This window comes from Rissa tridactyla, chromosome 3 (assembly GCF_028500815.1).
Source record: "Rissa tridactyla isolate bRisTri1 chromosome 3, bRisTri1.patW.cur.20221130, whole genome shotgun sequence".
In the NCBI taxonomy this organism is placed as follows: Eukaryota; Metazoa; Chordata; class Aves; order Charadriiformes; family Laridae; genus Rissa; species Rissa tridactyla.
The window spans coordinates 20,016,550-20,043,954 of record NC_071468.1 but is presented as its reverse complement, the minus strand read 5'-3'; the positions used below and the strand labels follow the sequence as shown (position 1 = coordinate 20,043,954).

Here is a 27,405-nt window from a genome sequence, read left to right as displayed (position 1 = left end):
ATCAAGGTCTAGCAATCGCTGTTTAATGCCACACAGGAATGTAAAAGATCTTTTCCAAGATTTCTGTAGAGTGTGACTTTGTGTTCCCACCGAGACTACTCCAACCTGTTCACTTTCCAAGCTTCAGGGTTTTCAGTCTACTAAATACAATATTAGCATTTCTTCTTTGTAACTATCAGAGCAGCCATTCCTTCTTTATATCCGGATTTCCACGGTCTACTGCAGTCAACCATCAACACTAAGATTAAACACCCGGTATATCCAGACTACAATTGCTTTCTGAATGTTTCACTGCAGAGGAAGATCCATACGCTATACACAACGATATACCCTGGTAGGTGGAGTGCTGGTTGTTCTTTTGTGCAAAAAAAGACCGGTTAGGTAGATATTGGTATATATTAGCTGTGCTCATCTGAAGGCACCTTATCTGGAGGACAGCACTATTTAAAGCTATAGGGGAGGTGGTTAAACAGCAAATGGTATCGTGTCTGCAATTCATGACTCCTAGGGTCATGAATCAGTAGCTTTTTAGGAATGCAGGACATTTAAGAGAAAGGACAGAGAAAATGACATCAATCAGGATTGGCCTCACTGCCCCCCTCTAATTCCTGGAAAAGGGAAAGGATTTCTTTGTTTCTATTTTTAAATTAAAAAAAAAACAAAACAACAAAAAAACCCACCAAAAAACCAGAAAAGAGTGGGTTTATTTGGTTATAACAAATCCTATCTTGTAATTAAATTTGAGTTCACAAGTTTCCCAACGAATCTCAGTAGAGAGTAGCATAAATTTATTATTAGACTTCCTGAAGTTTAACAATAGTTGTTAAACCTATTTGGAAAATTTAGTTGACACTATATTTATCATCCTACCCCATGTGACAAATGTTGAAGAGACTGTAAGGGCAAGAAACCATTCCTTGAAACAAACAAAAAACCCCTCAACAATATTTCAAGGACAGCACTGACTGGATATAAACCTTTAACATCCCAGAGGAAAAAGAAGCTTAAACAGAAACAATGAAATGGCTGGAAAGAAGGAAGGTGAAAACAAGAATCCTAAAAAAAAAAACCCACCCTTGATCAGCTTCTGAGGAATAATACTGGAGGGTGGGATAAGCAGCTCCTTGCGCAAGACCAAGTACTATGATTGAAGCCACTGCAACCTCAACAGTAGTTTTATGTCATGATTAGATGTGTTATTCTTTATTAGGCAGAGATGTACAAGCCCTCTAAAGCACATCTCTAAAGCCATTTAGAAAAAAAAGTTTCTAAAACAGGAAGTAACGGTTCTACAGCATGTTGATTTACATTGGAAAGAAAAAGCCATATAACTAAACCCATAGAAATTTGAAGCAGAAACCCAAATAAAATCCCTAAATATTTCAATTACTCTCAAACAGGTAGTCTGTAAAGCATGTAATGTTTTATAAAGTCAAATGCTTGTGTGCTGACACAAGCTAAAGCTAGGAAGTTAATGCATTTGATTTTTGAAACCAAGATTTCTGAAGTCTGTAAGATCCAACCTTGAAGCTTTCCATGCAGTATGAGTAATAAAGATCAAGTTTAACACAAAAGTATCATACTACATATAAAATAACTCCAAATGGATACAGATCAGATTTTTCTTCTTTTGAAACAGTTATAGAACAATCAAGTCACACAAGCAATTATATTCAAGTAAAAAAAGAGACTAAATCTAGGTAGACCAACTTCCCCTCACCCAGAAACTTTGTTTTATTGATGAAAAGTCACGAGAAGGGGAGGAAAAAGCTGAAAACAGAAGCAACCTCCAATTTGTTTCCAACTGTTAAATACATAAACTTACAGCACTGTACATAAAGAATGGCAGTAAACTATGGTTTTGCTGGTTTGGTAATGAAACAAATCTACATTGTATTCCTACAGCCTAAAGTTTTCTAAAATCTTGGAAAGTACTTTGATTACCTACAACTCTTCTCCTTGGCTACAAAGCACCACCACCTCAGTGGCCTACCTAGATTACCATAGATTACATTTATGGAGAGGAAATAGATACAGAAGGATGCTGATGAGCCCCCTAATTTATGCATTATATAGGCCAATATTGCGTAAACTAAATAACAAAATTGCAGTCATCATGATTCAGACTGAAAAACAGCCTAACAAAAAAGTTTGGTGTTTTTTTTTTTTTTTTTTTTACCCTGTATCTCAAAGACATATCCTAACACTATGAATCAGAGGCCTTGGAAAAAACCTCTGAACTTCCCCAATAAAAAGAAAATTTGTCTGTATCTTTCACCAAAACCATGCACGTTTTGTTTTATTTTTAAACCTTCTCAGATTTATAAGCTTGTATAAGTTGGTTTTCCCTTGAGTTATTTGAAATATCACATTCAGCTCTATATCAGTAACTGCTCTGTCACTTGACATCAAAAGATCTCATGCAAGAAATGCCGACAAAAATGAATTCTGAACCTGCACTGGACATACTTCCATATATTATCCATCGTAACAACTCTACCCATCTTTTTTGTTGGCCATTTACTATATTATTCTCTTAACCTCAGCTAAAAATAAATCATAATAGAGTTGAGAAAACCCTTAGGGGCAAAGACGATCTAAAAAAACCCCAAGATGCAGCATGCAGAACACAAACTGAATAACATGAGAGCAGCAAGCATCACAGTCAAAGGGAACTGACGTACAAGACTCTTTTTCTTTCCAGGTAATATGAAAAAAGGGAGGCAAGCAAGAAGAATAGTAGGGACAAGCACAGGACAAAGATAACGTGAAGAGGCTGCACAGGGGATGAAGCAGACTACCAAAGCCCAATCAAACATGTAGGAAGATCTCCAACATCTAAATATTTTCTCTCCTGCAATTTCTGCCATAGAGAAGAAGAAACTTCCTTCAATTTTTCATTTCAAAGCACTTTTAAAACATCACAGGGATCATTTACACAGCAGCAGTCCAGTAGCACAATACTCTGCTCCAGATATGTTTCAATAATGGTTGCCAAAACAGGATCTGCAAGGAACATTAACTGTGCATTTAAAAACCTGATCATAGGTTTGATAGTCTACTACATGTTTAATCAGTTTAACCTGTAAGAACAAACTGCATAATCAACTGCAGGACTTGCATATATATTTTTTTAAAAATATGTCAACTATTTGTAATTATGTTACAGCTGCATTTTAAAAGCCAAAGTTAAAGAGCTCCAAAATGTATGAATCTATATTATATATGAGTGTAAGCTTGTTAATACAACTTAGTTGTTGTTTACAGAACTCAAAAGAACATCATACTCAAAGTGAAACAGAAGGAAAAGAGTCATATCAGTATTCCCCATCCCCTTTACTGACTAATGAGTGATTTTTAAAATTTTTTTTAAATGGGGCATAATCCCAATTCTCCTTGTAATATAAAAAACAGCATGGGAATTTTTAGCCTTAATGTAGTTTTGTTCAGAAAGAATTTCATTATGATCCCCCTTCTCAACATTCAAGAGTGTTCCACCTGCCAACCACAAACTATTGAACCAAATTCGTTGCTGTCCACTGGAATATTAACATGGGGAAAACCCACAGGTCTGACAGAACAACAACTTTGTTCATTAATCCATTTAGTTAATCCCTGCTTTGTCTGGCATCTCAAATAGGGCCTAAGAGCTGGAACTGTGGCTTCATCTTTTGTAGTACTTTATACCCAACTCAGACATATTCTTGGTCATGACATTAGGCTATATAATTTTGTAAAGTTGGTATTTCAAGTGATCAACCCAAAACGTGATTTAACTCACTAAGTAGAATTTGAACAAATTTATGACTGATATGCAGATTATTTAACATCCCCATATTTTTGAGGGAATTGGCTCCCAAATTTAAGTCAGCTATGAAGTTAACATGCACTTTTATACCTATCTGTTCATTGAAACATGCAAGTTTTACACAAATGCAAAACACTGATTTTTCAGCACACTATATAGTGAGGATGTTGCTTTGAGGGCAATTATAACAGTTTTTACTTGCACATAATAGATCAGCTGTTTCCATGACTTGGAACACGCAAAAACCCAGGCTTCTGGCAGCAGACCTTACACCTTGAAGTGAAGAATGTGAAAGAGTTTAAGCATTCAAGTGTCATGTTTAGACCAGATTATTTTAGCCACAACCAGATTTACGTTGTCAAGTGTCAGCAAGCTTTTCTGAATCACAATAGTTTATAATATTAGACTGATGATGGATTTCCATCAATTCCTCATGACACGCAGTTGCCCAACGTTTTCGAGAAAAAAAACTACTAAAAAGTTGTGTTCTCTTCCAGATACTATTTTTTTCCTGCAAACACACTGTTTTCAAAACAAAAATATCCAGCTGAAAACACTAGTTAACTTTCTTGCTTCCATGTGTTTCTTTATATTCACACTTTGATATTCATTATGAAGAAATTTCACAAACAAGTTTCAGTATCATAAATATAAGACCACTGATAAAGTCACGTTATAAGTGTAATTCACCAATATGTACAAAAGTACATATTGACATTTTACTTTAAAGAAAGAAAACCCCACAAACATTGCTGGTTAATTTGGTCAGATTCAATTCTGTTACTGCAGCTCTTTTTTAAACTTTTTTTCCAAGGTCACAAGCATTTAAGAATGTACCTCAGGTTGATTTAAAACACTCAAAAGAACAGAGAAAACAGAAATCAGTAATACTGGAAAAGACGAGAGTAGTAGTTGATGTAAGTTTTTAGAGGGCAAGAATTCAGAAAGGCAAAATGTATACCCTTCTTTTATCTCAAATGACTAACTAGGTTTCTAAAACGTTTACTATCAGACCAGGTATCTTATTATTTGCCTGCACTAAATAGGGAATAATGTCTGCTTTCCTTATACACTGATCACACCCTTGTTCATTACCTTTTTGTAGAATAATAGTAACAGTCTAACAAAGACATGGCAGCAAAGAGAACAATGCAATTATAATACACAAAAGCAGGTATAAATAGTTCCTCTGTGTATCTTCTAAGGCAAAACTTGAAATAGCATGTTTGGCTCTTACATAAGACCTAAAGAAAACCAGGGAGGACACAAACAAAGAATATCTCTAAAGAAATATTTGAGACATCTAGATTTAAAAGAAACTGCTCATAGAGCAGAATGTTGCCTTTAACTTAAGATGGACATTAGCAAAGCAATGGATAACCTCTCAACTGCGGATTATTCTGAAAGCAAAGCTGAGTTAAGCAACCCACCGCTTAAAGCATAAAGAAAACAAAATAATCAGAAATGGCATGATCAAGATCTCTGTGACAGAAACAACAATGTTACTGAAATGCCCTACAGTAAAAACCTTGTATTGACAAGGAGATGGATTCAAGTCATTAGCTGCTAGCATCTATCTTTCCAAGAACATTTAACTCTTCTACTGCAAGGGAATTCCGCAAGCAGATACCAAAAATAATGCAGTAAGGACCAGATTTAGACTTCTCATTACAGCAAAATGTTGGCTTCTGATAGGAAAAGCTGTCCTCTTCTGTTATAACTTTACCTTTTCACTGGTTTATGAACAATGGAAAATGGACTTACTGTCTTTCTGCATCCGAGAACTTATTTCTAGATGGGCCATTGTAAACGAGGAGCGCTTATCTATTAGAACAGCACTCTTACAACCCAAATCCACTCTAGAAAGAGAGTCATTGCCCAGGCTGAAGTCAATATGTTCTTATATTGCTTTAATAAGCTTACTTTTACTTTTGGAATAAGTTACCAGCAAACAAAATACAGCAAGAAAATGTTTACTTCATAAAGCCTCTGAGAAATCAATGTTTTCGATTTTGAATCTAATGCTGTTACAGCCAGAAGGTCCATTACCCACAGCAGGAGTTTCAGAGCACTTTTTTTTCCCCACTTGGACATCTACGAGTTGAGGAAAACAATGTTCTCCAGTTCCAATAAGGCCAATGTATCTGAGCCTTATTTCTCACTAGCCGACATTTGGAATTAATCGATACCACTGTACATTACTGTGGTTTCAACAAACACGAAATATGCTGGACACCTTCTATTAGAAAGCGTTGTACGTAAAATGAACATTAAAGTAACAGAACTCAGGAGACTGCCATCAGGATTCAGGCACATATCTCAGGCAGCTCATTCTTCCTCAGACAATCCAGCTCATACAAGTTTCAAACCTCTTTGACAGTGCTCCTCTTCCTCCCATCACTGAGAGTAGAGGAAGACTAAATTAGGTGGCACAAATGTGAAATTAAAACAGTTTTGGGATACATATGCCTGTCTTTAAATCTTGTTAGATTATATAAAGAAGCAACTAAACCTACTTCCACTAGTTGTTTTTCCCCCATTTCATTTAGGCTTAGCTGTAGAATCGGAAGAACATTTGAAAATATACAAATCTAAATGTTCTGTTAGTTTATGAAACTCTTTTTTAACCAAGAACAGCATCACTTCCCCAAAACCAAAAGAAAAGGTTATTTTTATAAAGTTAATATAAGTAAAAAATTGTAACATTTCAACTCAAAATCTACTGACTTGCCTTAACAGCTGCAGATAAAGACACTGTCTGTACCTAAATCCATAAATGGTGGGGAAAATGCTGTAACAAGTATGTTTTTAATTCATATAGGCAAACACATCTGGCTGGGAAAGCCAATCAGGTTTAAAATCCGTCTCTGTGGGAACACAATATGTGTGTCCCACATAGAGCACACATCCATACAATGTGTAAAGACAGATGTCGTAAGTAACACATAGCTGGGATGTTTTCATTCTTACCATTTCTTAAATTCCTTTTAAAACAACGTTCAACTCAGTGAGAAAATTTGTTTCTGGATGTTACCGTGAAACATGCTAGCTGGGAACCTGTTCTAAATTAAGATGAAAAGATGCTGGATTAGAAAGTATTAGAACTAGATTATTTAAGGTCAACTGTTCACAAAGATTTATTTACAGAGCAGTATGTTTTCCAAAACATATAAACCCTTCAAACTTCACACAGACTACAGTAAAGAGCAGATTACAACTGCCCAGGGGTGCACTAACAGAGCACCATATGAATGGTTCTCCCACAGCTTGGCAGAGGAAATAGAGTCACTTAGGGTGAACAACCATAGGTCTTCCCTCCATTGCTGCAAACTTGTGCTTGTTTTTAAGTGAACAAATATTTTCTTCAACATGCAGAGAGCAAGCAGGTGAGGGGGAAAAAAAGAAAAGAAAAAAACAAACCCTGACTGAAACAAGTTAAACGCACGTAGCAAGAACAGGCTTACATTATTCATCATTTATCCCACCTACAGACATTATCTCGTATAAAAAACACAATACAGGAGGTACACCTAATACTTTAAAGAATAAAATCTATTTTCCATCACTTTTCAAGAAACATACAAACTTGAAGTTTCACATTTCCTTCCCCTGGAAACCTACTTTAGAACCTACTAAAGCGAAGACAAGATTTGCCCTTCCTTGGGGTTCTTCCAAAACAGGACTCTTGGATTTGAAAAATCCAAATTATTTGCCTTACAGAAGCAGACTCATTACATCAACTTGCCACTGGTACCAGTACAGAAACATTTCTTGCAGTACCAATCCAAAACTTTAATTGCTAAAGACATTAGCATGGAATAAAGTCTACTGGAAATGAGACTGTCAGTTTTCAAACAAGGCACATTTTTTTGTGTGCAGAGAAGCAGCTTACACAGTGTGTTTTCTGCACAAAGGGAAAATAAAATTAACAGACAAAATTTCTGAAACCTAGCAGTAAGTAGGGTCTAAGGCACTCTCCTTAAGAGGGCTATCCAGAAGAGTTATGAGTATTTTGAATCCCCGTGAAAATGTTAGCATGTCATTGCACTGAAACGTTCACAAAGACATAGTTTAACTTGCCAAACAGTACAAGAGCACAAAAAGGAATGAACATTTTGTCAAAAAAGATAACGAGCATCTAAAAGAAGAGTATGCTGCTGAGTATAGTGAAAACAACCAGATCCAGCATCAGTTTCTTCACGGCTGAGTTTCCAACTGATACCACTACATAGCCGCAAAGAAAGCTCTATGAATATTTCAAGAGGAAAGGGCAAAGAGTTGACAGAAGTCCATCTAAGCTGCTCTATTATTTCCCCTGTGAAAGACAAGTCTTTTCAAAGCCCTTAGAGTTTCAGAATATTATTTTACGTAATTAGGGCACTAAAATGCATGCATTAACTTAGTTAGTTACTAAAGCAATTTTTAAATATAAACGGAAGATCACACGCTGTCTTCATCAACAGAAACATGTAACGAATGTGATTCAGCATGTATAACTGAATCTTATAGACTATTAAATCCTTTGCTAAACAAAACAAAAAATAAAATAATAATAAAATAACTGGACAGCATGAACTGATCTATTGACACAGAGATCCTTCAACTGCTTACTTGTAAACAAATTAAGGAAGTAAAAAGAAGAGGTCATACTTTCACGTGACCTTAGAAGGTCACACAATGTGTACTTTATGCAAACATCACGTGGAATGGAAACACCATAGCCACATTAGCTTTTCTGAAGTCCCTTTACTATACAATTAACTGGTATTTTTAAGGTTAAATTCTCATATCGTCAAATTTCTCCTATTTATTTTCACCGATAGGAAAGGAATGTTTAAAATAAAAAAACACCATAAAAAAACCCTCAAACCACAACCCCTCGGTAGCCACAGGTACTTCACCTCTTCCACCGGCTCTCCCAATTAATGTTATATTCCTCCAGGTACGGCTCCAACTTCAGGATGAGGAACCGCTACCCACACATTAGCTGTGTGAGCACGCATACAAACTTCTGTGTGCACCGACAATACAACCTAACATTTTTACGCTTAAAGTAGGCTAATTGGTTTTCCAAGTCTAGCTCGTATGCCCAGAGAATAAAAGGAGGAGGAAATACTTTTAATTTTGTTCAACCTCCAAGGACCAGCCCAGTTAAAAAGCAGCATTCATCAAACTCACTATACCATGGACTCAACAGCTGAAGAAATCAGTTCTAATGAAGCCCATCATGCTGCACACTGTGCGTGAAAACTAAACTTATACGACCAATGCAAGCACAGCTCGTATCAACGAAGCTTCTTCTCCTCACTCCCTTCATTTATGAACGAGACGTTTGCGTTAAAAGGAGCATCAAACTTCTGAAGGTTTCAATTTCTGTGCTGAAGCTGGAAGGAAGGAGCTGTCGCCATCAAGAATCCAACTTACTGATGCCTGGAAGGGGTCCCAAGGTTTAACCCTGGGTTTAAGGAACTGTCTTCTCAAAGGAAAAATGAATATTTTTGGTTCATCAGGTAGCCACTTATAATAGCAAACTGAAGCGTCGGCACCTAATCAGCATTTCAGCTATTTGTTCCATTTTACAACCCTGCCTTAGCATGTCATCTTTAGCAACGGACACACTTTACACCCCTTAAAAAAAAGAAAGCTTATCAGGGAGGAAAAAAAAAACAACAAACAACCAAACACGCAGGACGGCAGAACTTCTTGTCCGCCACCACGGAGCCTTCTCTCCCAGCCGCGGCCCCGCTGAACCCCGCAAAACCGGGGGGGGACGACACTCGCCTCAGGCCGGCTGCCACCCTGCCGAAGGACAAAGCCTTCCGACCCTACCCCCTCGCTCCGGTGGGACGAGCTGAGGGAGAAGCGCCTCAGCGAGAGGGGGGGAACGCTGAGGGGCTTCACCCCGCCCGGCTCGGCGGCCCGGCCCCGCCGCCCTCCCCTGGGGATGGACGGAGATCGCGATGCCCTGACAGGGCCCCGGCCGCTGCAGGCCCCCGGAGGACGGAGAGGGGTCCCCGCCCGCTTTCCCCGGTTCCCTTCCCCGGCCAGGCCCCGAGGGGTGGAAACCAGCCGCTCCGGGGGTAGCGGCGGCGCCGTCTCTTACCTGAGGGCTGCACGAGGGGCGGCGGGGCCCGGGCGGGCATGGCGGCGGGCGGGGAGGGAAGGGGGAAGGGAGGGAAGGGGAAGAGGGGACGCGGTCGGTTATCTGAGGCCTCCCGCGGCAACCGCCATGGAGGGGGAACCCATGTCACGGCGACAGGAACCGCGTCGCTGCCGGCCCGGCCCCCTCCCGGCGGCCACCGCCTCCTGCCCCGCCACCGCCCACTTGGCCTCCCGGCAGGCACCGCGCCGCCGCCCCCGGAGCCGCCACGCTTCCAGCGGCGGCCAGGCGGGGCGGACACGTAAATAAATAAATAAGCGAGCGACCAACGCCGCTGCGGTGCTACCTACCCTCCCCTCACCGGGTGAAGCAGGTGGTGGTTGGACGGCGCCGCCGCCATCTTAAGTGCTGGCAAGCCGCCCCCTACCGCGGCGGGGCGGCCATCTTGGGCGAGGGGGTAAGGCGGTGCCATGATGCCGCGGCCGCCATGTTGAGCTCGGGAGGAAGAGGGCAGCGCTGGGTTGCGGTGTTTTCCGTGTCCTGGCGTAAGGCGATGTGAGGTGGTTTAATTTTTAAAAATATTATATTTTTTTCTTTCTCCCCAGAGGTATCTTGTGAGCTGCGCTAGGTGAAACCCTTGCTTCCCGGTGCTAGGGATCCTGTCAGGGATCCTGTGAAGAAGGCTGGGGCTGTGCGGGCGTTCGCCTGCAGAGAGGTGGTAGGAAGAGGCGCTGACATAAAAACCCCCATCCCAAATAGAAGAAGGGAATTGGGGCGAATCCCCTCTTGCAGCTGACGGGTGGTTTGGGGAAGTGGTGTGGAGGAGAGCAGGCCGAAGAGCTCCGCTTTGCTGGCAGGAGCTTCACCACCAACGTGGTCGTCGTGCCTGTGCTGTGGGCAGGTTTCATTTCCAAGTCTTGAGGGTTAGGCTAATATTTCTGCATAGGAAATGGTTTACTGCAAAGTTTTGCCCCTTTGAAGTGTGCGTACGGGGTAGTCTGATCCCATATGTATGATCCCGCAACCCTATTTCCAAACCCGCCTGTGGAATGGGCTGCCATACCACTATTCCACGTTTTATGTCTCGTTGTGACCAGGGGGTAAGTTCCCTCAGCTTCAGAGTCTGTAACCCGCTTAGTCCAGGTGGAGTCCCTGCGGGCCTGTCTGCATCATGCTGAAACCTTGTCTGCCGGAGTTACCACCTTCAAAGAGTAGCTTGGTACAAATTTGTTCCTGGAAAAAGAGATTTGTATGTGCCTACGCTTCGTAGGGAAGGTGTGTCCATAGGCCAGTGGCAAGTGCAACACCGGTCAAATAATGCTTTAGCTTTTTACCATTTTGTTTGCTTGTTGGTTGTGCAAATTCTGAAAAAGTAGAAAGACTGTCAAAAAGGTATTCAGCGAAATGTGCTATTTTTAAAAACAATTTTAGTATTTTCTCTATATATCTTATTTGCCCCTTTTCTCAAGGAACACAACTAGACAATGGTTTGACCTCATAGGTGAAAGAACGTTTACAGCAAAACCGCTAAATTAAGTCATGAGAAATAACAACACATGCATGTTTCCATTTTTCAAATATTTTTATTTTTTTCTTTTCTAATACCTGTTTACACTGTACTGGTGAATATTGTCAGAACTACCAGCACGTTAGATCTTTAAAAATGCATAACATGGTTTTAAATAATGTGCAAAGCCTGACGTTCATCCTTTGACAATAGTGAACTGAACACTGTACAGCAGTTACAACATGCTGGCAAATTACAATAATAAAATAGTGATCAAAGTGTAATATTAAAGCTTTGTTCCCACAGAGGCTTAAGCATATATTTGAACACATGGTAGTTTGGCTGAGGAAGGCTTATAGCAAGGCTATTTGTAGAACTTTTCATGTTTGAGATAGGTTTGTGGAATAAAAAAGATTCAAGTGCATTTGACAGTAATTATAATTAATCTGCTAATTTAATAAGCAATATAAGGCCTTTGTGAAGTATGGGGAAATTATATCATTAATACGATGTTTCTGGTACATTAGGAATCCTGTTACAGTAGCTGAAGGTACTCAGAGGTGACTGTTAATGAGCTGTGTGAGTATTACATTGCGCCGCCTGGTGGCTGTTTTCTTTTTTTCAGCTTAGTGTCAGAAAACGCAGTGTAAAGCTTGTGCTGACCTGGCAGGACGGAAGGCGAAGCGGTGAGGGAACTGGAAGGTAGGGCAATTTAGCAGTCAAAGATCTTTGACCTTCACCCAGTGTACAACAGTATGCTTTACAAATTGTAAGGGTGCAGAGAAGAATCTATAAAAGCAGTAGAAGAATCTATAAAGGCAGTGGAATACTTTGTTGTAAAGCAGCAGACAAACTAGATTGTTTCTTCCCATATCTGTCAGTAGCCATTAAGTTCCAGGGGCTTAAAATATACCTCAGTGTGTGGTGTTAGTCCGTGAAGAATCATTTCCCGTTCCAGCTGTGTTTCGTTGATGGTCATTGGCCATGAGTGGTAATCATCCTTACGGCAACATTGTAAATAATATAATTAGAGGAAGTAATTTAATAATTATCTTCTCTTATACAGCTGATGTATCAATGATTTGAATGAGCATACAGAATAAACACACTGTCCGTAAACTCCCCAGACAGCAATCTGAGCCCAACGTGCTAAAAAAAAAAAAAGCGTAAAGCCCTTCTTTGTAAAAGACCAAAGCAACAAGCACAACCACGTACAACAGAAAGAGAGCAAGAAAGATCGACAGTGTCAGTAATTAGGTCCTAGAATAGAAGGAAATTTGTTAAGTAAAATTCCCAGCTGATTTGAGGAAGTGACTCATATCCTAAGCTACAAAGAAAGGCAGAAAATCCCTCCAAATGGTCCCTGCCAGTTTGACCAGAGAGAAATTTCCTTCTCTTTCTTTGGTGATACTCAGTAGTTCTTAGGACCACAAGCTTTAATCAATATGCAGTTATGAGTCTGTAAAATTAATTTTACTTGAATGCAGGATCAGACGAGACGTAAGCGTTCTATATAAAAAAAATGAAGGTGATCTTCACTTTGGCATAGTGTGAATGATTGACAAGATGTGTGGGATTTCTTCAGTCACTCCTGCATAAGCTTTGCTGGTTGAAGGAGATTACGTTTGCTTACGAAGGCAGACTGACTCTTTATAATAGCATTAGCCATGTTATGTATTAGTTCTGTGAAACTGAATCCATGGGTTACAACACTAATTTCAAGGTTATATTTTCAACATGTGAAAGTTTCCTTTACAGAATTGTATGTGTTGTAAACACCGTATGTTATTGGACATTTTATATACATAATGGACATTTTTTCTAGAGTGGTGGTATTCTATGCATTTTCAAACATATGTTGGTGGGTTTGGGGTTTTTTTTGTTTGGGTTTTTTTTTTTGTGGTTTGGGTTGGGTTGGCTTTTTATTTGTTGTTTAAAAGCATATACTTCCAAGCAATTTCTTTTCTTACAGCATGGTGAAAAAACGTTGTCATTTGAGATAACCGTCTTAATGTGAAGCCCCTCTGCGTAGGGCAATAGAGGTTTTAAGTCAAGCAGGTAACTGGTAACTTCGAGGTCCAGCCTTGATTTGTTAGGGGCAGCAAAGCGGCTTTATCAGTCACTGCTGCCGAGTCCTAAGCTGCCAGGAGAGGGCGCAGCCTTCCTAGAAGTCTCAAATGGGAAAAGGTATCGTGGTGTGTCAAGATGATTCACAAAGGCGGTCTCCCAAAAACCCGCATGGTCTGGAGGCTCAGACGCTCCTCCTGGGTTGGGAACTGAGGATGGCAGGGAGAACTTGTTATGGTCTACATCCGTGTCTTTCGTAAAACTTAGTCATTCATAATTCTGATGAAAATTGAGTGTTTATAGGGAAACGATTTAGCTTTTTATTTCTGTTTTTGGAGTTTACAATGTGATTCCTGAAGGTAACTTTTAGTTATACTATAAGCTGTGCCATATATCATGTAGTGTAATGCAGAATATCTTCTGAAAGATGTTGGATTGCTAGCAGTGGATAGTACAGTTCTTGTTCTTTTTTCTTTCTTTTTTTTTTTTTTTATTTAAAAAACATGTACAGTACAACATGGCTCCTGGCAGTGCAAGCTTTTTCTGGTTTCCCCACTCAGTGTATGGGGAAGAAACTTGCTCTAATCCAAGACTAGATAAATCTTCAAACTTCAGGCGGTTTGTTTCCCTTTCTGCTATGTCTGGCAATGCTGCTGATCAGAAACTAGGTAGTCAGTTTCCTGAGAAATTATCATGCTTGATTTTTCTTTCAATTGCAAATTAAAAAAAAAAAAAAAGAACCGGACATTTGAAGATTTGAAATTATCCATAAAATGAATTTTAAATGGTCTTTGGACTTACCAGATCATTTCATTTCACTAATACCAAAGGCCTTCATTTCTGCTATTGTCAGTACAATACTAACTAATTTAAATTTTTCTGTGGAAATGAAATATAAAAAAATCAAGCAAATTGAAAACAGGAAACCAAACCATTGCAATTTATCTTCACAGAATGTTTTGACTTTTTCCCATCCTGACATGAAACTGAATTGGCACATTTCTCTGAAATGTTTTTAATTCAGTAAAACTGCATTTTATCTTAGACCATTATAGCTGACATAACCCCTACTAAAGCATTATCAAGCAGAAAGAGCTTGTCTGTCTGAATTCACCAATAAGCCTCAAAAGCTTTACATGAAAATTGTTTGTGGCTGTGGTTTCATAAGGTGGGCATTATCAAAGCTAGCTGAATAAATAATACGTGCTTTCTACTGGCTTCTAACTACTGGGCAACAGTTAGTAAAAGAAAAATTCTGCAGTTACTGTTAGCTAAGTTAAACAAAGTTGCAGCTGAGCAGAGAATGAACTGTTGCTAAAGCAGCCTGTTACTAAACTCCACTGCTGGTCTGTCCTTTGGCATCAAAAGGGGGTGAAACAGATCTAAGAGCAACTGATGCTTGTTTCTTTGATCTGTGCTTGATGCCCTGACCTCCATCGAGGTTTGGTGCAGACTGTCTGTCTCTTCCACTGCAGAGCTCTCATCTTCATTAGAGTTGAGGGAGCCAGGAGTGCCTCTTGGCCCCAGAGCATTCCCAAAGCGCATTGGGGACCCCGTTGTGAAGAGCCTATCTGGGTCTGTGGGCTGGCTGTGCAGCAGAGATCCTGAGGATCCCCATTCCCTGCAATTCTAACAGTGTCTGAATTAATTCCTGCTCCATGTGGTCTTCACATGTCTCTCTGCTGGCAGTGAAAGGAACTTGCTGAGCTTGGGCTCCCCGTATTAGGTGTTAGCCATTATAACCCCTATGTGGTGGTCTTTCTTTCCTCCCAGGTCTGTAACACCTCTCAAATCTTTTCAGAGGCACTGAGGTACTCTTCTAAACATCTCAAATGCCCAAGTCTTCTGCATTGCTGCTACTTCCTTTAGCATTGACCTCTGGGCATGCAGAATGACCAGGCACTGGTTTCTCTTGTTTCGGGCATCCAACAAAGGTGTCTTAGTTGTTCCCAGCTCTTCAAGGAAGGGACTGTCTCCATCTAGTTCTATTTGCACTGGCATAAAATGTAAAACATTGTAAGACGTGTTTTAGATGCAACATAAAAATCTTCTGTTTGAAATGCAAGTTTGTTATTATTTTATACAAATCTCCCTATCTATCTTTGCTGGAGTCATAATTATGAAAGCTAGAAGACATTACTACATCAGCAGTCCATTCTGTGGTTATTCACAAGCCATTAAAACTCCCAGAATTGTCCTTAAACAATCCTAAATGTGTTAACTACAAAGAACCCAATGTAGTTACAGAAAACAGACGAAATGACAGTTATTTTAGTGGAAGGTCTTAGAAATCTCCTACATCTGAAGGGCATGTAGGTTCTTTGATTTTTAGCTCAGACTTATTTGGGCAAGGATAGGCTTGCTGACAACACTGTTTGTTGAGAGGGTTTGTTGGTTGGTTGCTTGCTTGCTTTTCTTCTGAGGAACTCCTTTCTGAGTCTCAACCATGTTTGCTGTTGATTTGGAGCCTCTAATGAATATGGAGGCTCACATTCTTGCCATACGAGGGCTACTTGGTGGATTAACCAGCTCATGAATGTCAAAACAGCCCCATTTTCCTGCCGTGGTCTAGACCACATTCTCAAAGTGGCAGAAGTTGATGACTTCTGTGTGGCAATACTACACGTACATATTTTTATATGTAACTCATCAGCAGCATGTGCAAAGTATATTTTAGTATACATACATTTTAATAACAGCAAGGCTTGTCAGAAAAGCCAATAGACAAACCAATGTAGCTGGCAAAAACTGGCAAGCTGTTGGCAGTTCTGGCATGTTCAGGTGTGAAGGAGATATAACAAACTTCAAGATGAGCGCAGGCTGAAAACAATCTGATTTCAGCCCTAATTTAACTGTGTTACTCAGACAAGCTGAGGGGGAAAAAAAGCTGGCAAGTGTGGCAGCTCAGCAGTGGACAGACCAAATGATGTGCAGGCAGCACATACTGTTTCCTCCCAGGGGTGACAATACTTCCTTCTTCTAGAAGATGGTATTGTGTGAGTACCTCATCTGTCAGCGGGAAAGCAAGATTTCTAGCAAAGCTTTCCAGTGTGACTAAATGCTTTTTTTTTTTTTTTTTTTCCAATAAAGGCTCTAAATGCAGAAAGCTGACAAGAAAAGAAATAAAAATTATTCATTTAAAGACAGTCTCTTTCCTTTAAGAAATCTGGCTTGTGAGTTTTGTACATTTAAGATGAAAAGTGCTAAAAATGCATTATTCTGTTTTAATGATCCAATTTATTTATTGAATAAAGGTGAGTTGATTTCCATAGCCATCTTCCTTCCTTGTGCTTCAGCTCTTCTCTGTGGTGACAGGAGTCAAGAGCCACCAAACGCCCCTGTAGATCAGCTGGTAGGAAATTCTGAGGTACAAACTACGAACTAGTCCTGTGTATGGGCACTATTACAGCAGTCTCTTGCATACTGGGCTGTTCAGGGTAAGAAGATATATGCCCATAATCTCTATTAGCATCTATTTTTAGGCTTTTTCATTTCTAAAGCATTTCAGAGGGTTTTGTGGTTTGTTTTGGTTTTTAGTTTGGATTGGTGGGTTTCTTTGAGGTTTAGGAACACTGAAACTCACCTCTACAGATGATGTATATTTAAGAAGACCTGCAATATCCTGTTGTAATTGCACAAGTTCATTTCATATATATATATATGTCAACACAGTCAGTGAAATTCAGGTGACTGGTTCAGATGTTTTGGACAAGTTTTTCTCATGAACTAGTGTTGTGTGACTGGCAGTGATGCATATCAATAAAAACAACTTGAGATTATTTTTTTTCCAAAGATCATGCCCTTTTTACAGTGAATGGCAAAATGTCCATTAAACATAAGTGAAAGTAGGATTAAGTTCCAGGCTTTAAAACGGAAATGGCTGAGGTTTTTCTGGGTTAATGATAACTTCTGTCTCAAATGCAACTGCCATGAAAAGAAAGTGGTTTCTTTTGCAGAAATTTGTCAAAATCCTTCTCATTGTTTTTCAGACTCATATCTGATGCCTGTTTTCGGTACCACATATGTCAATTTTATCCTCTGTCATATTTTCCTGCAATGAGTTTGCTTTCTTGATCTATGTTCATTGAGATGCAAAGCATCTGGGATGTAGGCAGATAGCAAGGGTAGTTCTCAGAAAAACAGGATTGCTTTCTGGAAAGCTCTTATACGAGAAATATGTGAGATTGGCCATATCTGGTTGTAAATTACCTGACAGGGTTGTTGTCATAGGTAAATTATAAACAACAAGACAAAATCTAGAGAGAAAATACCATGCCCCAAATAGCCAAAATGTTTTTGAATGCTACCAGAAGTACTGTCTGGCCCAGCTGCCCTGGAGTCCTGCAGACAGCATCCTTTGGCTGCACCAGCAGTCAGAATGAGACCCTCAGACAGAGGCACCTGTTGGTCTCCATGTGGTCCCCTGCTGTTATTTCACAAGCAGAAATAAGCAAGACTGAAGCCCTGACATACGTACCAAGGCACAATGTGGGAAGGAGCAGGCAGAAGGGAGCGTGGAGAGCTGGTCAGGGAGGGAAACTGCAGGACGACAAAGGCAATCACAAAGACAGCGGGGCAGATGAGACGAGGTCCAATCCCCACGCCTTCAACATCCAGGATCAGTGCAAGATCTCCTGAGAGCAGCCGAACTGGCTCTGCTGCCACAAGGAGAGCTAGGAAAGATGAGATTAGGTAAATCCAGGTGCCTGAGAAATCTTTTTAAATTCACCAGCCTCTAAGCAGGAATCTTCTCTCTAAATCGTGGCTAGCTGGGTTTCAGCACTGGGAAAAGGTGCTCTCTCTGAGCCAGCTCCTTGGTTCTAATAAGCAAATATGATCCCAGCAAGCTTACGTGATATCGCTGATGTGCTCTGCAGGAAGTGCTTCCCCTTCACCTGCATCTCTCCGTACCATTCCCTGCATCTCTCCGTACCATTCCCTGCATCTCTCCGTACCATTCCCTGCATCTCTCCGTACAGTCTAAATGCAGCCTGTGTCATTTCAAGGGAGATAATGTGCATCTTAGCAGTGAGCTGCAGCCACCCCATCTCTAACCTTATTGAATTCAGTTGTGCATTAGTGGTGAATTTGGTGCATGATTTTCAGCTTTTAACCACTGAACTGAAAAAAACCTTAATAAGCACAATAGACCTATAAAGTTATAGGCTCTAGCACTTGTTGCAAGCAGCCTCAGTTCCCACCATAGTTGAGAGACGACTATTTTCAGAGCACCAGCTTGGGCTCTGTACTCTCATCTGGCCAGAGGGGGATCTGTGATCAAATCTAGATGTTGAGGTACACAGTGCTAGTGAGTTGGAAACACAGCTCCGAACAGCACCCAAAGCACCAAGACCTGTCTTCCCAAGACAAACTGATTGCCAGATGTTTCAAAGGAGTAACTTTGTCTCGATTTCCCTGCATTTATGGAGTTGTTTATAATGTGGGCCACAGGGTATTTGCTGTTTGCTTGGTCAGATGTAAGTCAGCAGTTCATTGGATTTAAATGAAAGAGGATAGCGACTTACAGTCGGTTTGCATGGAAATGGCTTTGGGCCAGTTGCCCAGTTGTGGAATGTTATACGAGCAGAGCAGATATAATTATTTCCAAATTTGGCCACAATCCATATTTTATCCATATTTAACCATATTTTGCTGCAAAGGGGCTTGTCTCCTTCGGCAAGAAGTCCCCTGGGCAGAAAGCATATCCTCAGTAACTCACTGTTTACCCCATACTGGATGGAGTTTCCAACAAATTCTCCTCTGTGGAGGAGCCAAGATGCATGACCCTTGCTAGGGATGCAGCTATCTCCCAAAATCAGGCCTCTCTCTCCTCGGCAGCCTGTCTCACTTAGGAAATGTTGCAGCTTATGAGATCATTCACAGTTCTCTGAGCAGCAACTTATTCTTGACACAAAACCTGTTGGCAATAGCCTGGATTTTTCAAGGAGCAAAGACTCCTGTGCATATCATCACATGGAGCAGGAGGGAGTTTCAGGAGCACTGTGGAGATCTCTCACCAGTCAGGTGCTTGTTCTGCTTATTCAAAGAGATGGTGGTATGTGAACCAGCTTTCATGCAAAAATAACAGGCATTTTAGCATGTGACTGCCCCCCCACCTCCAGCAAGTCCTTTTGTACCTTCTGGGATCATTTTATCTGGCTTGTGCTGATGGAACTTGATTGCTATCAGATGGCCCTTTGCAGAATTGCTTCAGGGATGAGGAAGATACAGACTGAACTTGCTGCAGAAGCTGTTGCAAATTGACCTATTCTTCTCATCGCCAGACAGTCAGGGATGGATGGTGTATCCACTTAGTGGCTGCGGAGCCATGAGTCTTCTGATCTTTTTCCCCTGTATAAATGTCTTCAGATGCAGTTTGACAGCAGGTTACACTGAGAAGATTTTTCTACTCTACAGTTCTACGCCATCAAGACATGCTTAAATTATCCTATAGGCTGTGCCTTCAGAGAGTCCTGTGTTACTTACACATCTCTGGTTTTGGCTGACGATTTATATGCCGTTACTAGCTGGGCCACTTCTCTGGAGAGTCCCCCTTTCTCAATCTGACAGAGATGCAGACAGACAGAGCTACAATTCTGTGCTACCTAAAAAAACCCAGGGTGATAACCCTTTACAAAGCATGACAAAGAGTCACTGTGTGCTCAGGTTTGCCTTGGGGCTGGTTTGCTTTTACAGAACTGGACCAGTTTCTCTTGAGTCAGATTCTGTTATATGCAAGTTACTGTGGTGCCTTTAATTCAGTTTCAGAGTGGACCAAATAGGTTTCTTCCCCCTTCACAATTATTACCTTGTTATTGCTCTGTTTGTTAATGTGTATTCTGGTAGTATTGCACAGCTACAAGCATGCCCCAGGGCCTGGTGCAGTAAGTGTCCGTGGTTTTTCTCTCCTGATTGTGTAGGAGGAGTCATCACTGCATTATAAACTTATCTCTGCAGCTTCTCAAGGCTCATTCTTGCCCGTGGGAAAGCTTCCTACTGGAAAAGCGTCAGGCCTGGCTTTCTGTGGGATAGGCTGGACTGTTACATCCTGACCTGAAAGAGGACCGTTTCTTTATCTGCACTGGGACTGTTATGAGGGAGCAGATAGCAGTAGGACAGAGCTGTGTTGGACCCCAGCCTAATGCTGGCCCCAGGTAAGGCTCCACAGCAGTTTCCAGGTTTCCCTTGGGAGTCATAATTTGGTTAGAGTAAATATGATGGCAAATGAGTGAGTCCCATGAAAAACAGGAAATAATCTCTGCAGTTGTGGGAGCTAGTGCTAGTGTGTGGAAAATACATAGTGTTTGTGTGAGCTTTTGAGTACTGGTTTTATTCCTGTGATTCTTTTTGGCTAATCTAAAACCTTGATGTTGAATTCAACCATTTCCTATCCCAAGAAGCAAATATCACCACCACAGGACCTTCTTTGGTGCATAAAGGTGCTGTTTACATTTCCCATTGCACAGGTATTGCTCAGCTATGAAAAAACAGAATCACTGTTTTACCAAGGCAAGGGTTGCTAGAAGAGAGGAGTCTCCCAAGGGATTATAGGTTGTAAGTTGCTCTATCTGTAGAATGCAACAAGCTGCAGTGATGTCTACCTAACACACATATGTAGGCTTTGGACTCATTAGAATTAAAAATGTTTTGAAGGGCGGAACTAAACCTGTGTGTGACTGCCTGTGTGTATTTACACTTTTCTTGCAAAAGACAAAAAGAAAAGAAAGCGATACCTGCTCTTCTGGTGATTAGGATTGTTTGTCTGCGTGATGGTTGTTTTCTCTGAGGCTTTTGTGCACGGTGTTTTACAGCCAGTGGGCTGCTCCTGTGTAAAATTCCTTCAGAGGATACTCCAGAGGAGCCAACTGCAATTAAAACCCAAGACTGTCCCAGTCCTTCTTTGACATCTCCCTCTTTGACTTCTGTTATCTTTAAATTACATCCTTAGTGCTGTCACTCTGTCAGAGTAGGACCACCTTGGCCTAGATCTTTGTCCATGGAAGGTTTAATATATTCCTGACCCAGTTAGGAATCTGAGGGTTTTCCCCTCATTTCCTTGGGGTGTATGTAAAAAAAAAAAAAAAAAAGATTCAGGGTCTGAATGTCTAAGCTCCAAAGACCTCACCATCGGGAACCCCATTGACAATAAAAAATGCCTGTAAAGGCAGAGTCTTGTATCTCCGAAGTCTTCAGGTTTAAAAAAATAGATGAGGGTATCATTGTCTCTCTATTTTGCAGTCCATCAGAGCCGTTAGCCCCAAATCTTTGCTCAGTCTTTAGTTGGAAAAAGTAGACGAGGAATTTGAAGTGAGTAAGAATACATCAGGACGCCTGAGTTTAGCTAAGACTGCATATAAAAATAATATTGTCTTAGAAAATGAAAAGCCTGTGCCCTGCATCTGCTGAGCAAGGGGTTTCATGCCCATGTTTTTTTCCTGCGTGCTAGCAGATTCACAAGATGGGATGCATTCTGACTGTGGCTAAATAAGCAGCTGGAGGGCTGTTATCTCTGTGCAGAGGCACGAGCCTGTTCCCTTTCTGTTTTCAGGCGCTCTGCCCATTCCACCTCCTTTGTAGGGGATGCAGTCTTATGGGAGGGTGAGCATGTTCACGTACATCATAGAGTTGCTACTAGCTGAGACTGAGCTCAACAAATTGTTTCTGTCCCATTCTCCCAGAGGTGTTCACTTCACTTAATAATTAATACCTGGTATTTATACCTTTTGGTAAAGCACTCCGAAACACCTGACAGGCTGACTTTGTGTAGCCTGTGATCATTGACCCACCTCTGGCATTCAGCCATTTTGGAGTGATAAAATGTAAGCTATGCACAGAACTGGCAACCCAAAACAGATGAGGTCAGATTTGTTTGCTGCTGTAACCTCCTCAACATCAGTAGAGTACCAGTATTGTTTCCTCTAGAAGAGGAAATATTTCCATTCAAGAGTAGGAGACCACCAAGGACTGAAGGCTGAATACTGAAACACTGAGCATTCCCAGTGCTGTTTGCAAAGAAACCCACCAGCCAAGAGCTATTTGGTAGTTTGGATTCTGAGAAGGCACTGTTCTGTGTCTTGCTTTATATGCCAGTGCTGAACAGTTCAAAATGGACAGGGATAAAATATTACCCTGTTCAGTCTAAGCAAAATGATAAATCTGCTCTCTTGAAATGTGATTCTGCTTTATGTGGTTTTACTTTTGGTGGAAGGGGAAGCATGTAGTGTTTTCCTATTGCCACCTGTTTCTGGCAATGCAGGATCTATTTGAAAGCCACTGAAAGTTCCCATAACCAATAATTAGTTTGGATCTGGCCAATAGGAAGCTGCTCTCAGCCATATGGAAAGTAATTAAAAATAAATAAATCACATGTTTATAGAGCCCTTTCCACATCATTTAGTGTTTCTAGTTGATAAAGAGTATTGTGTTTCTTACTCCTACATATAGAAGATGCATGCATCACCTGTGGGATGTTGTGCAGGTGCTGCCCTAAGTGCCTCGGTTCCTTCCAGGGCTTTTTATTCAGATCTCTTTCCAAGCCTGACGGGACTGGTGAATCCCTGTGGAAGCAGAATTGCAAGTGTTGTCTTTGTTGTGTGAGTGATGCATAACCCTCTGCCTTCAGCACTGAAAGCCTTTGCTGTTCTTCACTTTCTTAGGGTGTCAGTTTCCTTCCTATTAGCAGTTGCTTAAGGAAACATCTGGAGTCCTCTATCTATGGCCTGTTGTTTCCAGCTCGCTTTTTTTTTTTTTTTTTTTTTAAAGCACAGGGTGTGTATGTGTGTGAAGGGGAGATCAGGCATCTACATTTGGGTGTTTGGTAGAAGGCAAGTGTCCTCAAGATCCCTTTATAAACACTGGAACCAAAGCCTTTGGAAGACCATTCAGGGCATGAAAATTTTCTCTGCTAAATCATCCTCTGGAGAAGTGTCTCTCTTTCCGCTGTCTATATAGGGAACCCACAGAGACCAGACTGAATTACCAGAGCTGAAATTAGATGCTGCAGAAGGTGGTATGAATACCCCTGCAGTTCCAGCTACTACTCACCCTCTAAAAGGCTTCCAGTTTTCCCATTAATGTAGCCACTCAGCTAGCCTAAGCAAAAAAGCAGTCTTTGCAGAAAAAATTGTACATTAAGCATCACTCTTTATTACACCAAATAGCTCTTTTAAATCCTCACCCTGGGAAACTGTTGACACATGTTCGAGTCACTCTACTACCTTCTCCCAATAAATGCATGTGTAATTGTATTTGTGTATACTAGTTACATGTTGCTGTGGAAGTTCTGGCATGCTGATATATATCTGTATGCCAACCCTCACAGCCTGTGGCTTCATGGCCGTATATGGAAGTTCACCTGTGAAGGTATCCAGGATTTCCCTTTGGATCTGTTTGAGGTCTAAACCAAGCAGCTCAGAAGATGGCAAGTGGAGCTGCTACATGCCTGAGATGGGTGGCACTCTCTGGCAGTGAAAATTGTGGCCTCCTCTTTGAAACCTGGCTCACATCACCCTGAATGCCATGAAGGACGTTTCTTCCTGCCATGCTCTCTCCAGAACAAGGTGTTCCCTGTGGATTGGTATGCTCTGAGAGGCCAGATTTGGCTATTCCCTTCCATCACTGCAGGTAGAAAAAAGATCGCTTGAACAGAAAGGAAGACACAAAAATTATTTGGAGGCTGGACAGAGGCAGGTGGGAACAGGCTGATGAGGTGGAGGTCCTCTTGGTCTGGTGCTGTGGCTGTATAGATTCAGTGTCTAAAATCCCTTGTGGGGAAAGAATGACATGGAGGGAGTCATTGCCTGCAGTTGACTGGGGGGGTTCCTGGAGGCCAGGTGTAGGAAAGCTTGAAAGCACACATTTCAGCATAATTAGAGGTTTTTCTGAAATTAAGATAAAACTTGATATGCAAAGTCTGTACACTTGGATTTCACGTTGCACTACAACCCCTGGAGTAAGCCTTTATCTTACATTTACATCAGGATGTTAGGCAATATACCACCACCTGCAATTTACTTTGACTGTGGTGACTGTTCATTCTTATAGTGTGGATTGAAGCCATGTGCTAAAATGTTTTAGAAAAGTTTCCAGTCTGGTATTTGGTCATTAGGTTGAAAAGGACTGTGTACTTTGAAGAAAGTGATAATAAACAGGATGAAAGTGTATACAAACCTAAATGATACTGAGAAGGTAGTTTAGGGTCTTCTCTTTATTCATCCACCTATTAAAGGATAAAAGGGCATATAATGAGACAGAAGAATGGTACATTGAAGGCAGACAGAGAAGAATTCTCTTTGCATGGAGTATATTGCCATTCATGAACAATGTCAGAATGCATAAACGTAACAGGATTTTGAAAAAGATCAGGCATTTAATAGCCTCCACGCCAACTGAAATCACTGCAACATCAGTGGTAAATACATAAAATTCAAAACTGTTGAATAGGTTTCAGACCAATTCTACTTAAAGAGAATTGAAAGAAAAATCTGTCTGGGACAGGCTATGCTGTAGCTATAGCTGTCTGCCACAGCATCTCTTGTGCTGTCCTCCAAAACACGTTCCAGTTAGTACAGCCAAAGACTGTGAACTATTTGGACAGCCAGTTTTATCAAGTATAATAATCACCATGCTCCTGTGATGGTCTGTGATCATCAGTTTATTTATACTGAATACAGCAACAGCCTACTGGAAGATACGTGACATTCTGACACCTACCTGAATGGCTGCAGAATGCTTCAAGTGTACGTTAGTTATTTCTTCTACAAGTGAACCCAAATTGTGCTCTATGTAGAGCCACTTGGGTTAGCGCTCGGTGGAAAGGTTCAGACCTTGACTGGTCCTGTACAACTCCTGTCTAAACCAGCCCAATGACAGGACCCTTAACCTGTCTGATATTATTCCCGGAGAGTCTGAAACAGCTTCTTCTGCTTTATGAGGCATATAAATGCTTTACGAGACATGTAAGTTTCCAACAGATGCTGCTGCACATCTGCTCTGCACAGGCAGCTCCCGGTTACCTCCCAATTGACTTTGCTTATAGGCAACTTGGCCCTACCAACTGTGCTCCCACATCTGTACAGTTTTGTGACCAGCCATAAGCCTTGCACTTCTGCAATCTTGATAAGATTTAGTGAGCCAGGGACCTCTGCACCATACGCTGTTGTGCAATACAGACGCCCTAACGCTGCCCACTGGCAGCTGACACCCAGGACTGAGCCCCTGGAGGATGTCTATAGATGGCCATCAGTTCCCTTTACTGGTACAGAGATGTAATTTCATGTGTTACGGGGCCAGGTAAGGCAGGTCTAACCTGCAAATGCATCATCTCTTCATCCTGGAAAGTGGGATTCTGTTTTTTACCAGCTTCCCTTTCAGGCTGGCCAATGTGAGCCACACAGCTCTCAGGGCACAGTCCTGGAGGTAGAAGCGCTGTGCTTGTCAGTTGTTGAACTTCTGAGCTGCTGTTCATTCCTGCCCTTTCCTCCTACCCCAAACAGTGAAATGTTTGCTGGCACTGTCCAGGAATTCATCTGTTGGCATTTTAATATGCATGTGTACGATCATCCAATTGCTACAGTTACACTGTGGGAATCTTGTTTCTAAAAATACACCAATCTCTGCTGCTCTCCAACACTAGCATGAGATAATGTATCATGTTCCCTAGCTGCCAGTGACACGCAGGATGAAGGTAATCAATACATCTGGTAATACATAAAGAGAACAATTATAATTTCAACTGATTTCCCTTTCACTTAAAATCATCATCTTCTAGCCTGCATTATCACAGCGTCAGCTGTACAATGCATTAAAACAATCATGTGCTTCCCTTTGCTCAACAGAATCCCGTTATTTTGCCTGAGAGCGTCTTTTGAATAGCTCAAGGAGGTTAGGTTTATTATGGGAACCCTCCACCAGTTCATACTCCAGCAGGTGCTCAGTTGCTATCAATCAGTGTACTTCCACCAAAGTCAAGAGAGATCTACCTGTTTGCATCATTCAGGATGTGATTGCTGTATTTTGTCTAGGAAAATATGTGTGCGCATCATCTTTTGAATTCAACGTGCAGCAAACAACTCCCTGCTAACAAACCTGATCTTCCATGTTCCAGCTTCTCTTCTGCATTATTTAAATTAAAGGTGAAAGCACTGTGAGTCAGTGGAGGCTGCAAAAAATTGATGGAATGCCATTTAATTTTTACTGTTTAAAAAAGCATATTTTGGAAGGATTTTGCATTGCAAATAGCCCTTCTGATCCCAGAGGAGCTACTCACAGTGTGTGGCATTACTCAATCTTACTGTTGGATATTTTGGTCCAAAATAACATGTCTGCCTTGGGAGCAAAGGAGGAGGCCTGGGAGTCTGAACTCCAGTGTTGTAGCCAAAAGTCACAGTGTTGAGACATTAGGTGCATGGAAGTCAGTATATTACAAATTACAGCACTGATTGCTGAGAAACTGTTGTTACATCTCTGTTCTTCCCTCTTCTTGCCCATGGTATAACAGCAGTAAATGAGAAGCATTCATGAATTAACACGAATTGTAAAGTTTGTCAGTGCTTTGAAGTTCTTCAGTGAGTGGTGCTAAATAAAGTACGCCTTGGTCGGTGTCTATAGAGGACATAGAAAGCTCTGAAGTCACAGGAGAATTCTTCTGGCTGTGGGGTTTCCAGCAACGGTTCTCTCTTGTGGAGAGGACCTGCCACCCCTGAGAAAAGGCAGTGGAAATGGAGGGAAATGGATGTGGAAATTGTGTTCTGCACCCCTGCAATAATCCAGAGCTGCTCCCAGCTTTGCCCCTCAGAGTCTGTTTTGTAGCCACTGTAGCTGATTGTATCTTTCTTCCAAAAATGGGGTGTAAAAGGACCCCCACTGTCCTCATTGTGGCCTTTGTACTTTTAAATTAAAATATTTAATTTTCCCCTGGAGATT

The 27,405-nt window shown here is 41.2% G+C and overlaps 1 protein-coding gene and 1 long non-coding RNA gene across 7 annotated transcripts in view; one reads left to right on the top strand and one right to left on the bottom strand.

Annotated features, from left to right (window-relative positions):
- The window catches only part of AFTPH (aftiphilin), a 47,985-nt gene extending 37,902 nt beyond the window's left edge, over positions 1 to 10,083 (bottom strand). For all 6 annotated transcript variants that reach the window (XR_008465743.1, XM_054197122.1, XM_054197123.1 and 3 more), the window contains exon 1: positions 9,912 to 10,083. The gene's annotated coding sequence lies outside the window, so the exon portion shown is untranslated. The remainder of the gene's footprint in view (positions 1 to 9,911) is intronic.
- Positions 10,084 to 10,166: 83 nt separating this feature from the next.
- The window catches only part of LOC128907812 (uncharacterized), a 28,044-nt gene continuing 10,805 nt past the window's right edge, over positions 10,167 to 27,405 (top strand). Inside the window, exons 1-2 of the long non-coding RNA XR_008465744.1 lie at positions 10,167 to 10,468; positions 12,041 to 12,117. This is a non-coding gene — a long non-coding RNA (uncharacterized LOC128907812). The remainder of the gene's footprint in view (positions 10,469 to 12,040; positions 12,118 to 27,405) is intronic.